The 17,127-nt window shown below is 46.3% G+C and overlaps 1 protein-coding gene across 4 annotated transcripts in view; it reads left to right on the top strand.

Annotated features, from left to right (window-relative positions):
- Positions 1-17,127, top strand: part of TRAPPC8 (trafficking protein particle complex subunit 8) — a 1,467,367-nt gene that overhangs the window by 501,918 nt on the left and 948,322 nt on the right. The window lies entirely within an intron of this gene.

Below are 17,127 nucleotides of genomic sequence, written 5' to 3' on the forward strand. Positions count from 1 at the left end.
TACCCCGCCTTTACATCTACTCTACATAATCTCTGAGTAACATCTGTTTACTCCCACTTTCTAGTTATTATGTTGACTTATTGTAAGTGAGATCAGATTTGTGGCTCTATTTAACTACTCTTCCCGGATTGGGCCCTACAATAAGGGCATTTTTTAGCTGTGGAATGCCCGTAGGTGTAAGCTACTGTAATGGTATAGAGTGACAACTAGGCAGGGTTCCTTACTCTGCAAAACAGTGTTTTACTTGCTATGCATCATGTTGCAGTGCATAACTCGGTAAGCATGGCATAGCAACTTTGTTTTGTGCAAACTGCTGAATTGCATTGCTGGAACAATATCTCTTAGTTCCTGGCAAATTACATGAAACAAGTCTTTACATTCATGGATCTTTCAGTACACTAATGACGGTTCTAGTTTCATAATCTCCCCTTCAGTTTAGAGCCTAATCAAATTGAACATGTTCTGGCTGGAGATGCTGTGTTTTGTATCATAGGTTTCTTTTGTTGGTGCATACTTCATGGACTGGTGTGTTCATAATGATGTAATTGATGATATCAGAGGTGAAATTATGCATCACCAAAAGTCTCTTTAAATATGTAATATCTGATTTCATCTTTAGTGTCATAAATGAGTTCATCAGTAGTACATTGGTGGCATGTAACTGTTTTCCTAAGGGAATTTCTTAAAAGGTTTCATTGAGTGATTAAAAATGCTCTTGCATGGCATGTAGGAGGTCCCCGTAACTCGCTGCACACAGCCTCTCTTGCCCCTCCCCATGTCAAAACTGCAGACGACTGCGGACACAGCTGCCATGCAGCTAGTCAGAGAGGAGTTTTGACCGCGGGTGTGGAGCCAATAGCCCATAATCTGCGGCAGCAGGCTTGCCTTGCTGTGATCGGCAGTCCACACAGCCAACAGTAGCCTTTCTTTGTTTAATGGCTGAGGCTCTAGCTTGCAAGCCTGGAGACATTCATAGGGGCAGGAAACATTGCCTTAATGCTTAGTGCTTCCTAACTATGGGCGGAATAACCTTCCACCGGAATCGTTGAAAGTGCCGAATGTTCCTGGTGCCCTGCAAGGGGTTCTATGTACGATTCTGGAGGAAATAACATAAATAAAGATTTCACAGCAAATAATTGCTAAGCAAATAGAAAATTGCATAGTCCATTTAGAGGGGAAAATTTTGCAGGCACTGGATAAAATGGAAGAGATGGAGCAAGGCCTCTCAGATTGTGAGGATTAACTGTCCGCGACCTCAATGACTGTGTATCAGATTGAAAAATAGCTGACAGTATTAAGGATGAAACTGGAAGAATTGGAAAATCACTCTAGAACTTCAAATCTTAGAATCACAGGCATCCAGGAGCACAAGGAGGATGCAGAGGGTGCAATTATTTTCATGTGAATAACTTGATTAAAAAATATGTACTTCTGGATTTCCCGCAGGATTTAACTATTATGCATGCACACCAGATACCTGCCCAACTTCGTGCTAATGTTCCCTTTCACATTAAAGAAAAGGTGTTAAGGAAGGCAATCCAGGAGAAAGCATTTGAGGTGAACAATGAGTTCTCAGTGAGAGTTTTTTTCGGACATGATGGTGGAATCCATTCGGAGGAGGAAGGACTTCAAAGCGTTACTTTCAGGTTTTCATCAAGCGGGGGCACAGGCTACCCTCATCTACCCGCGAAGATGAAAATTCTACACAAAGGGCGATTTCTTTGAAGTGCCATGGTAGAGGAAGCACAAAATGTCCGAAAGGAACTTTTTGAGAGTGTATACATTTTCGGCAGACTGTGGACTCATTCTTAAATTTCTTTGTCAGGATCTCGCACAAAAGAGCTCCTAAAGGAACTTTCTGAGTCTATAATTTTTTTTTAAGAGCTTAGGAAAGTAAGACGGTTAATGCAGGACTATTACTATGAGAGAGCCTATGTTGCCAATAGTGCCTATCTTAAAAAGGTGTATGAAGAGAGTGAATATGCGGGTAGGTTTTTTGCCTGGAAGGCTCGGGAGAAGAAGACCCTGAATAATCTTTTGGCTCTCTACAATGAGGAGACTAAGACTGATTACTGATTCAGGGCCGATTCAGGCCTAGTTCCGGAAACACTGAACAGAGTTCTACTACAAGGCAGGAAACCGATGTTGAGCATCTTGGTAGATTCCTTATTAGACTCCCTCTCCTCAGGCTAAAACAAAATCAGATACAGGGCTTGATACCTTCGGTCACTTCAGAGGAGGTGGCCGAAGTCATCAAGTGTTTAGCCAATGCAAAGGTTTGTGGGGAAGACGGCATACCAGTCAAATTTTAATATATAAAATTCTGCCCTTGTTGAAATGTAAAATAGCGCAACTCGCCAATCTTATTTTGCAGGGTGGCACAATTCCTTCATCCTTTAACACTGCTATCGTAGACCGTTTAAGAAAAAAAAAATAGAAAAGAATCCCTAAAACATTAACTAATAGCCTCCTCAATGCAGATTATAAAATAGCAGTGAAGCTACTGGCCAATCGAATTAATAAAGTAGTAGGAGCGCTTATCCACCCAGATCAGTATGGTACTATTCTAGCTAAGCAACTTTCATCAAACACAAACCTGTTAGTCGAAGCTTTAGACTATTTTAAACATAAAAGGATTCCAACACAGGTGTTGCTACTAGATGCAGGGAAGGCTTTTGACATGGTCTGTTGGAAGGGCCTTTTTATTATCCTTGAAGTTTTATTTTCCTACAAATTTGATTCGGGCCATTTCCAAAACCTACAAGGGGGCCAATGCGCGACTCATTATAAATTCGGATGACATTGGCACCTGTAAGATATAAACCGAGGCATCAGATAGGGTCGCCCTCTGTTACCGCTGTTATTTGCTTTTTTTCTGGAACCTTTAGCAATTGGTATTCAAAATTATAGTGTCTAACCATCTCTGAGGGGTATGTCAAAATCAAGCTATATGCTGATGACATGGCAGTCAGTGGGAGGTTAAAAGATAAATAGGTCAAAAAGGAGATACTTCTGTTCAGCTGCTTAACTGATTCTCTACCCCAAGAGTTCCGCCCACTGGTGAATTTGAAACCCAAGAGATATGTAGGCATTTTTATGACAGAAAATATTTATGATTTATTTATTTTGATTTATCTACCCTTCCTAAGAAAATTAGAGCACTCTTCTCCAGGTGGTCAGGCCTACCGAGATCTCTAATGGGCCCAGTTGCGCTGATTCGTTGGTCTATATTGCCTCTGTTAAGTTTTTTGCCGCACTCCCTTGTGCATTGCAGATAAAGTTTTTTTAAGGAAATCGAGGGAGTGTTGTCTACTTTTATGTGGGCTAGAAAATTTCCACAGATTGCTCTATGTACTTGATACACGTCGACAACAGAAGGCGGCCTGGCACTCCCAAACATAAGAGAATATTATTTTACTACCTTTGTGCACTTTTCATCCCGATTTTCCCGCCTCCTGGGTCCTGGCAAACCGATTGATTTTTACATTTCATCATGCAAGAGTATAAAATTGAGGATTTTTTATGCTTGACAAGATCCCCTAAAAAAGTTATAAACATTCGCAATGGCTTTTAAAACGCAAAGAACCGTTATTTAAATATTTTTATATGCCCGCTATTAGTTGCTTCACACAACTCACTGACGTTTTTAAACGATCACATGCCATTTTTAACAGGTGCTCTTCACAGAAATAGGAGTTACATGGCTATCAGAAAGTTTTTTAGGTCTCGCGACCTGTGTTGCACTGCGCAGCAGTGCATGCGCAGGACGCGAGACCTTTAGTAAGTGAAAAACGGGGTTTCGGAGGTAGCCTAGGAATCGCACACGCTCGTGCGTGTGCTTTTCCTATTGTGCTACCCCATTGGCCTTTGCGTGCGTCTTATTCTAAAAGACTGCACGCAATTGGCCAGAGGCAGACGCATGGCCTTTTGGTGTCTATTTTGCGCACACCATTAGGCCATGGCTCGCAGTGGCGCGTGCTCGCACCACTCACGGGTTTCTGGTTTTTTTTCAATCGGAAGTGAAAGCGAACGCTTTCTCAGCCGCTCGTTGTTTCTGCCATTAGTTCTTGTCAAGTATACTCTGCTGCTCTGGCATTACTGCTGTAAAATGCAAGCTACCAAGCTGCTTTCTGTTTTGGAGTTTACAAAACTATTTCCAGTAATGTAAGTGTTTTTCTGTGACAGACAACGTGACAACATGTGCTGTTAAAACTCGTATTAACAAGATATGATCCCTGGTGTATTTAACTTGTTATTGTCAAAGGAGTTTGACGGCTGCCGGCTGCTCCTCTCCCTCCCGCCAAGTGTGAACCCCGTGTGACCGTGTAGCAACACTAATCCACGCAGAACTTGACTCGGCCTGCGCATCACCAATATTGATTACCTACATACAAATAAAGGTTAGCATCGGACGTCAACCCTCACTTCAATTGCGTGCAGCATGAGAGTTGTCATAACAGGGACAACCCCTGGAGCCACAGCAGGTAAATAACAGAGATACTGAGCTACCGCTTTCTGTACATGGTGATCTCAGGAAGGGTGCCCGTCCTGTCGGATGGCAGAACACTTCTCTCAGGTGCCGACCCACCCGCCCACTGAGAGACCAGGGCAGCTGTTGTGCCACAGCAGTTGCTGCTACCGGACACGTCACTCTTGCAGTGACTCCAACATTTCTTTGCAGTGAGACCAATAGCAAATGTATCGGCCATGCTTGGAGGCACTCCCGAAACCTGTTTTTTGTAGAGACAACGTTAAAAAAGCTAAATACGTTTTGTTGAATGGGGGCCTTTACCTACTCAAATGTCCCGCTTAAAATGCCTCCCAACTGTTCATTTTGATGTGAATGAACGCGCGCTTGCTTTCTATATTCTGTTCTTTTTAGTCTTTATTTTAAAACGTGGTTGGTCAGTTTAGTACTGAACACATTAAAATAGTACTAGGCGTAGAATGATCGGGCACTTGTATTTAATATTTTTTAAAGTGTTTAAAATGTACTCTTTTTTTGTGCCAAAGTATTATTGAGCACGTCCTCTTAGTGAAAAGTCGACTGCAGTTTCCTGTTTATACTTGTAACTCTCGGCTTTGGGGGAGACACTTTGGCAGCAATGCTGATTTTCAACGCATGTCTCCAGTATCAATAAGCTTTACTCTAATACAAGTCACTGATGGCCCCCAGGGGAAAAGCACGTTGCAGACTTGTCTTTCCCCAGGGGAATTCGTGCACAAAAGTGGACATTGGTGGGGATAAGTTTTGGGGTGAAGGGGAAATCATATTAGGGTCTGGAGAGGCGTGATCTTTACTATTCCAGTTGCGCTGAGCCTCTGTGTAAATTACATTATTTAATGCGGTCCTGGAACGTATTATATGTTTGCTGCTCGCAGCGTAAGTCAGCCTAATATATCACTTAAGTTCCGATATATTATTTGTTTTCTAATGCAAATGGAAGGGGAGAGGATGTGGTCCGTCGGCTTAACTGCGGACTTTGGTGCTGGAAACCAGGGTTCGAGCCTCAAGTTCGTGCTATGCAAGTATGCCACCCAAAAAAATGCATTCTCACAAATATTACTTTTCATGCCTTTTTCCAACGTAGACTGTAGTCGCCAATTAGAGTGTTCAGAATCAAAAAAACGTAAAATACATTAATATTAATTGGAAACCGAACCCTGTTGTGGGTTTTAATGGGAGTCCTTGGAAGAAAATGCCCTGGGGATACAAACCGTGGGTGAAATGGATGCAAACTGTGAGAGCTATTGTGCTTTTTTGATGCGTATGCAAACACTGGCATTGTCATCATCTTTTCGACACAACTGTGGAGTCTGCAGGGCTGCACTGTGTAGTACAACATTGTACACCGAGGGTTGGTGCAATATACAGTGGAACTTAAAATAAAAGATAACGAGTCTTAAAATGGCCGGCTGCATCGAATTGTCATGCTTCTCCTTCACGTTCTTGTGTGCTGTGCCTCTCGCCAGCTGCCGTGCACTCCATTTTGCGAGCTCATGTGCAGATTATAGTGTTTCATCCCTGCAGTTTGGCGCGTCCCATTTTCTCACGGCTGGAAGCTCTGGATCTAAGTGGTTTACTCAATGTCGACAAGTGAGTCAGAGTTTCAGCTAGTGCAGTCATAGGTTTTCTCTTTTTCTAGCCAACGCACGCTGCATATATAAAACAGTATTGTAGAGCAGAACAGTTATTTACTTATTCTGATTGGTCGAGAACCTCATGGTTACTGTCTTTGTAGAATGCTGTAAAAGACTTCATCCCCTTGCTCCTCCCTCTCTGGACCAAAATCATCAACAGCTCCCTGCAACAAGGCCTCATTCCGGACTCCCTCAAGGTGGGGCAAGTCACGCCTATACTCAAGAAACCTACAGCTGATCCGTCTGACCTAAACAATTACCGGCCCATCACCAATATCCCCACCCTGGCCAAACTGCTGGAAAAATGTGTCCAACTACAACTAACTAAACACATTGACCAATTTGACCTCCTCAACCCTCATCAATCAGGCTTCCGAGCGAAACAGAGCACGGAAACAGCTATGACACACATAATTGATGACGCCCTCCAAATTCTTGATCGTAATGAGTCCTGCCTCCTCGTCCTTCTTGACCTCTCGTCAGCATTTGACACGGTCAAACGTGAGAACTTGCTGGAGCTGCTAGGCACTAGAATGGGACTATCGGGAACCGTTCTCAAATGGTTTTCGTCCTTCCTTCACAACCGGTCACAGAAGTTCAAGATCGACAATGTGCTATCAACACCTGTGCCTGCAGATCTAGGTGTTCCACAAGGATCCTCCCTCTCCCCCACACTGTTCAACCTCGTCATGGAACCGCTCGCCACCTTGCTCCAAGCTTCCAATGTCCAATTCCATATGTACGCCGACGACACACAACTCTACCTAAAGCTACAATCCCCGGAAGATATCAAACATCTGAACTCCACGCTTATTAACACTCAATCTTGGCTGGCAGATAATCACCTCAAACTAAATGCTCTGAAAACCGAGTTCCTACTCATCTCACCCCCGGCGAAAATATCCATCACCCAAACATGGCTCAATAACCTAACAGCACTCAATGTCCAACCTACCATCGTGGACTCGGCGAAATCCCTAGGCATCACACTCGACGCCAAGCTCAACATGCAGCAGCACGTTAGCAAAGCCACAAAAGCAGCTAATTTCCAAATCGACACATTGAGGAAAATTAAACCCTTCCTCCCTCCCAAAGACTTCCAAACTGCTGTACAATCTCTAGTCATCCCTCGAATAGACTACGGAATTGTGGCCCTCAGCGGACTCCCGCTATCCACAACTGCACCCTTAAGAGCCTCCCTGAACGCTGCAGCAAGACTCATTACTGGCTCAAGAAAACATTCGCATATATCCCCAGACTTAAAGTCTCTAAAATGGCTGCCTTTTGAAGCCAGAATACAGCTAAAAATTGCAGTTATGACACACGCGGCCGTGCACCACAATGCACCCAACTACCTCGCTCAAAAGTTGTCTATCTCAGGAGGTTCGAGGTCCAATAGAAGTACAAAAAACCTACTCCTGAAACCGCATAGATTCCGGAAAGAGAAAACATACAAACGCTCCTTCTCTGGAATGGCACCCAGGATTTGGAACGCGCTCCCGCCTGAAACTAGGCTGATCTCCTCCACTGCACTCTTCAAGAAAGAGGTGAAAACCATCCTTCTTGCCAAGATCTCCTGAACATGAGTGGTACTGTATCAGAGACTCTGCATTGCTTTGTATCACTGTTCACCTTGTCCTCTGGCACTTTACCTCTAACTTGATGTTGTCACTACCAATATATGACACACGCTGATTCACTCTCCAGATGCCCCCACTCAGTGTTCTCGCTTCACTAAGACTTTGGTATAAGCCATCCACACACCCAAGGTGCACCTCTATAGTGGGGTCAATGACTTGTACCGTCTTATATTGCTTGTTTACCTGATTGTATATTGATATGTTTTATGTATGTTACTATTATCCCACCATGTTATTGACTACCATACGCATTGTGCCAGTACCCATTATCTCTGTTCACCCCCACTGCCCCTACCCTGTCTTTGTGAAGCGCTCTGATATCTGTAAGGATCTTGTTCGCGCTATATAAAACTTTGAATAAATAAATAAATAAACACCACTATGTCACTAGATTCTCAAAGAATATCATGAGTCATTTCATGGATCTCTCTTGGAAGAGACAATCTGGAAAAAAACAATGCACTGGGGAAAAAAATAATGCACTGGATGTGGCCAGAAGTGATTTCCGGTTGCTTAGACTTATCGAAGCATTCCACATATAAGCCTTGTGTTTCCCGAGTGTGATGCTCGAAGTGCAGTGGTATGCCCGATACTGTTCTTGAGCCATATCCCTGACGAGGCCTGGAACCGAACCCTTTTCGGTTGCTTGTGTTCCCTTCAGAGGAGGTACTTGCCTGGACGGTCGTGGGGATTTTTCCGTTTGGAGCAGGGTATAGGCTGATTTGCACATGCCTGGTGTGTGTTTATAGTCCGTGCTTGAAATGGAAAAATAGAAGTGCAGGTACCCTATACCAGAGCCCCTGTTTGTTTCTAAGAAGTGCAATACTCTCCGATTAAATGTATTACGTCACTCTTGAAAGGTGCAGGTACTCTCCCTCTCAAAATAAACAAGCATTTGCAATGCAATAAGTCTCTGAAAGTTTGAGCTATTGGCTTGCAAATAATAATGCAACACAAATAACTCAAACGTTTAGTAATGCAAGACCTATTGCATTGCAAATCCTTGTAATGTGTTTTGAAAACCTGGAAGTGGTGCGTAAATAAGTCCTTGCTTACGACACGCAAGTTTGACCGTAAACGAGGCGCAGTTGCTGCCAGCCTTGGTTCTCGTAAGCAACGACTATAAGTAGAAAAGTGCGTGTTTACGACAGCTTGTTTTTATAGATGAAGAATTGTGCTCATTTTATCGACCTCTGAAGGATGAACATCTTAGTGCTGCTAAGTAATTTTAGCGCTCTATCAAGTAAACAGCAGCCCAGTGCTGCTGTTCAAAGTGGGACCGCATATTAAGGTCAGTAGGGCTAAAAGTGACCCCCCGGGCCATACTTTGAGAATCCAAGTTATATAACAAGCATTCTCAAACAAGTATTTGCAATGCAATATGTCTCGCATTATTAAAGTTTGAGCTATTGGTGTTGCATTATTTAGCAATGCCAATAGCTCAAACTATAATAATGCGAGACCTGTTGCATTGTAAATGCTTATTTTTTTTTAGAAAAGATGTTTGGAAAGAGTGGCCTGATATAGAACCGGATATCAGGCCTTGGAAGAAAGCCCATCTGTGGTCCTTTATTCGTGTCAGATATTTGTGAAAGGAATTGGACTTGACGAAAAGCAAGACCAGGTCTGACTTGGTGGAAGTACTGATTGAATCTAGCATCCACAGACCAGTCAGTTACTGGATTGCTACATTTCTAATCGATAAAGAGGGAGACCTGTTTAATAAAGCTAGACAGAAATTACAGTCAAGGAAGGGAATGCTGATTTCAGTTGAGGTTTGGAATAAGATTAATAATTTTAATGTCTCTTTGCCAAATTGTGCCAACCTCCGCGGGATGCAATTCTATATGAAGTGGCTATTAAATAGAACTCCAGATTTCTTGCATAAGATCCACCCCCCCTGATACGGACTAATTGTTTTTAGATGCTTAAAAGGATGAAGGGAGCTGATGCCATATTATACGTGATTGTCCAAAAATGTGTTAATTTCTGGGTTTCCATTAATCAATTCTCAATCAATCAATCAGGTCATTTGTAGAGCGCACTACTCACCCGTAGGGTCTCAAGGCGCTGGGAGGGGGGGGGGGGTGCCGCTACTGCTCGAACAGCCAGGTCTTGAGCTTCTTCCTGAAGGAGAGGTGGTCTTGGGTCAGGCGTAGATTGGTCGGAAGTGAGTTCCAGGTCTTGGCGGCCAGGTAGGAGAAGGATCTTCCTCCTGTTGTCGCTCTTCGGATGCGGGGGACGGCGGCGAGGGCGTGGTTGGTTGATCTGAGGAGGCGCTTGGGAGTGTAGAAGTTGATCCGGTTGTTGAGGTAGCTCGGGCCTTGGTCGTGTAGGGCTTTGTGCGCGTGGGTGAGGAGCCGGAAGGTGATTCTCTTGCTGACCGGGAGCCAGTGCAGATCTCTCAGGTGTCCGGAGATGTGGCTGCGACGGGGGATGTCGAGTATGAGTCTCGCCGAGGCGTTCTGGATCCGCTGGAGTCTCTTCTGGAGTTTGGCAGTGGTTCCGGCGTAGAGGGCGTTGCCGTAGTCCAGTCGGCTGGTGACGAGGGCTTGGGTGACCGTCTTCCTCGTCTCGGTGGGGATCCATCGGAAGATCTTACGTAGCATGCGCAGGATGTTGAAGCATGACGAGGAGACGGCGTTGACTTGTCTGGTCATGGAGAGGGAGGAGTCCAGGATGAAGCCCAGGTTGCGTGCGTGGTCCGTCGGTTTGGGTGCGGTGCCCAGGGCGGGGGGCCACCAGGAGTTGTCCCAGGCGGAGGGCGTGGGGCCCAGGATGAGGACCTCCGTCTTGTCTGAGTTCAGTTTCAGGCGGCTGGTCGTCATCCATTCGGCTACGTCTCTCATCCCTTCGTGCAGGTTGGCTCTGGCGGTGGCGGGGTCGTTGGTCAGGGAGAGGATCAGCTGGGTGTCGTCGGCGTAGGAGATGATGTTCAGGTTGTGTTGGCGTGCGATGGCCGCGAGGGGGCTCATGTAGACGTTGAAGAGGGTTGGGCTCAGCGAGGATCCTTGGGGTACGCCGCAGATGACTTTGGTGGCCTCTGACTTGTACGGTGGTAGGCGGACTCTTTGTGTTCTTCCGTCGAGGAAGGAGGTGATCCATTCCAGTGCCTTCTCCTGGATTCCGATGTTGCTGAGGCGCTGTACTAGGGTGCGGTGGCAGACAGTGTCGAAAGCCGCGGAGAGGTCCAGGAGGATGAGGGCCGCTGTTTCTCCGTTGTCCATCAGAGTTCGAAGGTCGTCGGTGGCGGCGATGAGGGCGGTCTCGGTGCTGTGGTTCGCTCGGAAGCCGGACTGTGAGGGGTCGAGGGATCCATTCATCTCGAGGAAGGCGGCCAGCTGTTTGTTGACGGTCTTCTCGATGACTTTGGCCGGGAACGGGAGGAGCGAGATGGGACGGTAGTTCTTGAGGTCGGTGGGGTCTGCTGTGGGTTTCTTGAGGAGAGCGCTGAGTTCGGCGTGCTTCCAGCTCTCAGGGAAGGTGGCGGAGTCGAAGGAGGTGTTGATGATGTCCCGCAGGTGGGGTGCGAGGACGGCGTCGGCCTTGTTGAAGACGTGGTGAGGGCAGGGGTCAGTTGGAGATCCGGAATGGATGGAGTTCATGGTGCGGATGGTGTCTTCGGTGCTGATCGGGGTCCAGGTGCGGAGGGTGGTGGATGGTGGCGTCGTTGCGGTTGTGGCTTGCGTTGGTTGGTTGTTGAAGCTGTTGTGTATGTCCGTGATCTTGTTGTGGAAGTAGGACGCGAGGGAGTTGCAGAGGTCTTGCGACGGTGTGATGTCGTTGTTTCCGGCGTTGGGGTTGGAGAGCTCTTTCACGATGTTGAAGAGTTCCTTGCAGTTGTGTGCGTTGTTGTCCAGCCGGTCCTTGTATGCATTTTTCTTGGTGGCGCGGATCAGTTGGTGGTGTTTCCGGGTGGCGAGCTTGAGGGTGGTCATGTTGTCCGTCGTTGGTTCCCTTCTCCAGGCTTTCTCGAGGGCTCGACATTTCTTCTTGGAGCACTTGAGTTCGTCGGTGAACCATGGTGTTTTTCTGCTGCAGGATCTGCTGGGCGGGGTCCTCAGAGGGGCGAGTTCGTCCGCGCAGTTGCTGATCCACTTCGTGAGGTTGTCGGCGGCCTGGCTGGGGTTCGCTGAGTTGGCGGGAGGGTGCTGGCTCAGGGAGGCGGTGAGCTGGTCGGCTGTGATCTTGTTCCAGCTTCTTCGAGCAACCTGTTGCTGGAGGTGGTGGATCGTCGTTCTTCTGAAGGTGAAGTGGACGCAGCTGTGGTCCGTCCAGTGGAGTCCTGTTGCGTGGCTGAAGGTGACGTCTTTGCTGGACGAGAAGACGGCGTCGAGTGTGTGTCCGGCGAGGTGGGTGGGGGTGGTCACCAGTTGCTTGAGTCCGAGGTTGTCGAGGTTGTCGAGCAGGGTGATGGTGTTGCGGTCGTTGTTGTTCTCCAGGTGGAAGTTGAGGTCCCCCAGGAGGATGTAGTCAGCGGAGGGGAGAGCGTGCGGGCTGACGAAGTCGGCGATGTCCTCGCTGAATCGTGTGCGCGGTCCCGGGGGTCGGTAGATCAGGGTGCCTCTGAGGGTGGTCTTCGGGTTGGTGTGGATCTGGAAGTGCAGGTGTTCAGCGGTGGTGAGGGTGTCATCGGTGTTGGTCGTGATGCGGATGGTGTCTCTGTGGATGATGGCGATGCCTCCTCCGGTCTGGTTGTCGCGGTCCCTCCGGGTGATCTTGTAGCCCTCTGGGATGGCGATGGCGATGTCTGGGGCTGAGGAGGCGTTCATCCAGGTCTCGGTGAGGAAGGCAACGTCAGGGGCGGTTGTGTCGAGGAGGTTCCAGAGTTCTACGGCGTGTCTGTGGATGGAGCGGGTGTTGAGCAGGATGCACTTGAGGTAGGTGCTGCTGGAGTTCGGTTTGTCGGGTGCAGGGAAGGTCCGGATGCAGGTGAACTTGCAGGCGTGGCAGCTGAAGGGTCCGTGGGTGTGCTTCGGGGCGGCTTGGTGACATCCTGGGATGTGGCCGGTGTTGAGTGCGGTGAGGTCGGCGGCGCTGTAGGTTCGTCGGGTCGGCTTCCGTCGGTGGGGGCCAGGGGTCCTGGCGCTGGTCGCGATCCGGTCGCGGACGGGCGCAGACGGGCTTACCTTTGGCGCGCCCGCTGCGCGTGACCGCTGCGCGTTCGCACGGTCGCCATTTAAGGCGAAGTGCGCGGGTGGGCGGGGCAGCTGGGAGGCGGGAGCGGGGAGGGAACAGAAGGAAAGAAGGGGCGGGGTCGGCGGTGGTGGCGGGAAGCGGGGGCGGCGAGGGAGGCGGGAAACAGGCCGGAGGACGGCCGGAGACTTAAGAACAAGCACAAGTTACAGGCAAAGACGCTAAACACGGGAAAAGGCTAAGGAAACAGAAAACAAGCACAAATTACAGGCACAAAAATGCTAAACACGGGGAGAGACTAAGAAACCAGAAAACAAGCACAAATTACCGTCAGAAATTGCTAACACGGGCAAAGATTGAGAAAACAGAAAAACAAGCACAAATTACCGTCAGAAATTGCTAACACGGGCAAAGATTGAGAAAACAGAAAAACAAGCACCAATGAATGGCAAAAACAGCAGGGTGAGGCAGGCAGCGAGGCAGGGCGCAGCAGAGGGGCACACGCAGCAGCTGGTGGCCGTGCGGCGCGGGGGTGTCCCACAAGTGGGTCACACTTACCTGTGTCGCACGGTCGCCTTTTAAGGCCAAGTGCGCGGGTGGGCGGGGCAGCTGGGAGGCGGGAGCGGGGAGGGAACAGAAGGAAAGAAGGGGCGGGGTCGGCGGTGGTGGCGGGAAGCGGGGGCGGCGAGGGAGGCGGGAAACAGGCCGGAGGACGGCCGGAGACTTAAGAACAAGCACAAGTTACAGGCAAAGACGCTAAACACGGGAAAAGGCTAAGGAAACAGAAAACAAGCACAAATTACAGGCACAAAAATGCTAAACACGGGGAGAGACTAAGAAACCAGAAAACAAGCACAAATTACCGTCAGAAATTGCTAACACGGGCAAAGATTGAGAAAACAGAAAAACAAGCACAAATTACCGTCAGAAATTCTGCATCCGTACGCTCAATATTCATTTCGCCCAGAATAGTCCAGCCATTTTTTGGGGGTATTCTTCAGACACTAGTATCCGGATCGAGGATAAAAGAAGCTCTTGGTCACTTTAATAGATCTCTAATTAGACAAAACTGAAAGTATGAGACACCACCCACCTTTGAGCACTGACTAGCTAAAACGTCAAAGATAAAAGGCTTAGAACTTTGCTATGCACTACGCTCAGGCGCATATAACAAATGTCTTAAACTTTGGGAGGAACTATAAGCAGGCCAAATCTGTTCATATGAGTAACTTTGACATTTCTGAGGGTGTTACTGGACTGCTCAGGGACTGGCCTGCTTGGTGTATTTGTATATTTATTTCATTGTAATGAGCTGATTCTATGGCAGTATGATGTATCTATATGAACTCTTCTAATAGAAAATAAAAAAATCCTTTTAATGTCATTAATCATATACTGCATCCAACTCCTATGTCTTTATGCGGCCATATTCAACTCTGCATTGCCAACATCTACCAGGCACAACCTTTGGCTGGTAGTTTTATCTGGGCTTCTAAGGGCTCTTGCACATCTTGCAAAAGGTTAAGGAGGAGACTGGAGAGGGGTGGGCTGGCTCTAGCAGATCTGATGATATTTGGGCATGCTTTTTTCTTTAAGAATTTTCGGATGCTTCTAAATAAAGTTGACAGTTCTGCCATAGGAATTCTCTTCGGGGCACTGCTTGGTGAACTGAGGGAGCGCCAAGATCAATTCCTGTTTAAGTTTGGGGACCCAAAGTTCTTCAAAAAAGTAAGATTGAAGATTTTATTGAGGCATTTGAAGGCATGGGTCCTAATCCGGAATACATTAGGAATTTCCTATTATTCATCTAGGGCCCTGATTTGGGAATCCCCAGGGACCCCTGAGTGTCTGAATGATTCACTTAACCTCCCATTCAGGAACACAGGTATTTCTTGTTGGGGAGATTTGAAGCAGAGTACTGTGTTAGTAGAGCGGAAAACATTGAATTTAATTACAGAGGGCCTACTAACCAGGTTTAAATACTATCAGCTCTCTGTGTGGTGGGGGTCACAAGATTGGAATGAAGAGGAGGACAATACCTGGTTAGATCAAGCTATAAAAACTAGTACTGTCAAGAAGGAGTTATCTCTATGGTATCATACTTTGATTAACGCAGAAAACGACCTAGACAGAAATATCCAGAGGCTCCTGGGGAGATGAAATGTGGAATATAAATCTGAAGGAAGCTTGGATATTTTCCTTTACAATGCTCAGAGAAACTGTCAAACCTGTTTATCTAAAACTCAATCACCTCTTCACTGCTTATAGGGTGTATTGGTCCCCAGCAAGATTAGATAAACTCTTAGGGACACTGTGAATGCCCAAGATGTAGAGACCCCGCAGCCGACGATCTTCATATGTTTTTAACATGCCCAGCTATTGTGAAGTTTTGGTCTGAGGTGTGTGAATTTCTTACTGAAGTCACAGGTATTACAGTGAGGGAAAGCCCAGTCTTGGTGTTTTTTGGAATTTGGCAAAATAATGATATTGTGATTAGCAGGTTAGATGCAAGATTTATTTTCTACGTAATTCTGTTAGGAAGACGAGAAATATGTAAATCATGGAAGTCGGACTTTCCATCTCACTCTCTGGAATGCAAAAAATGCGTTCTATATATAAGTAAACAGGACCTGTTATGTGATCCTAGCAGTCGAGAGAAAGTATGGGTTACGCTGGTGGATTGGATCCAAAAGCTTGAGGTCCAATGATTAAGTCAATGTTTAGCCGTCGGACCTGTTCCCTTCCGTGTTACGGGAACTCCAGGGAAGGGTGGAAGTGTAAACTGCTTTTCTCTCTTGAGTGGAATGACTCCAACCTGGCCTGGTTTACCAGAGAAGGAAGGGAGTATAGCCAACAAGTGAATTGGCAGAACGAGAACGAAATAAAAATAAAAAAATAAATTCTGTGGAATATAGTTTTATAATGATCAAGCATCTTAAATATAACAAAATGCTGGATAGTTATCCAATACCACATCATTTGTAGTCATCAAAAGATTCGCCCAAACAAAGGATTTTCAGAGAAACAACCTTGGATCTATCACATGCCACTACTATACTAATGGGGCCAAAACATAAATTGTGTATTACAGGCATTTACAAAATACATTAGCTGTTTGGGATACCCATCACGTTTGGTTCCTCTTATTGGAGCCAAAGGAAGGTCTAAAGTAAGTTTACCCCTGCCATCTACCTGCCTGATGTAAAGCAGCATTCCATTCTGTTGAAGATTGAACTCTCTGATAAGAGATTGAACGGCTGCCAATAAATTCTGGATTTGATACATATTGTAGTCAAATGTCTCTTGCAACTTTTGTCATCTCATCATGCTAAGGGCAGGTTGCACTTCTATTAACTTTACCTTCTTTTTGTGAGAAAGGGGTGATAAGGGCGACTTCCCTTGGGAGCTTCACCACTGTCTTCCTGATTCACTAAGTGGAAAATGAAAAGACGCTAAGTAAGGCACCAGTGAGGTTATGCAGCATAACAAAAGGCACAGAAGACTACCTCAGAGAGCAATTCACTATTAAATGCAACAATTTAACATCCTAAGTCTCAAAGGCTATTCCCTTCTGTAAGGGCACATAGAAACTGCTGTCAAGAGAGAGAGACGGCAGTGATAATGTAGCAGATATTGAACAAATATATGCTACGAGAAGCTATGACCAACATACAATACAAAAAGCAAGTAAAAGGCAAATTGACAGAGTATAAAGGTTGCATGAGAGAAATAAAAATATGTAACGTGATGCACAAAGAGTTAGATTGATTACAAATTACTCCTTCAATGTAAGTAAACTAAGCAGAATCTTAAACACTGTCAACTTCTGACCTCGGATCCTATGTTGAGGACCTATATACCCCACACCCTAGTTTGACCTATTGTAAAGGGCGGACTCTAAGGAATTTTGTTATTTCTTGTTACCCTAGATCTATAACATAAAGACCTTGGTTAACATTCCTATCAAAACGCTTCTACAAATGTGGACATTGTAACCTGTAGGTTGGTGGTTGATCAAAAGAGAAGTTTAAGCTATAATGGTAGCAAGAAGTATAAGATTAACACCAGCATTAACTGTGGTACTACATTTGTTGTATATGTGCTGCTATGTAAGAGTTTTAAAATGTACATTGAAAGTACGATAAAGCCACTCCATGAAAGAATTGTAGAACATTTTAGTGGCCTTTAGAGGATATTTCAGAATTTCCTT

Source organism: Lissotriton helveticus, chromosome 4_1 (assembly GCF_964261635.1).
Source record: "Lissotriton helveticus chromosome 4_1, aLisHel1.1, whole genome shotgun sequence".
Lineage (NCBI taxonomy): Eukaryota > Metazoa > Chordata > Amphibia > Caudata > Salamandridae > Lissotriton > Lissotriton helveticus.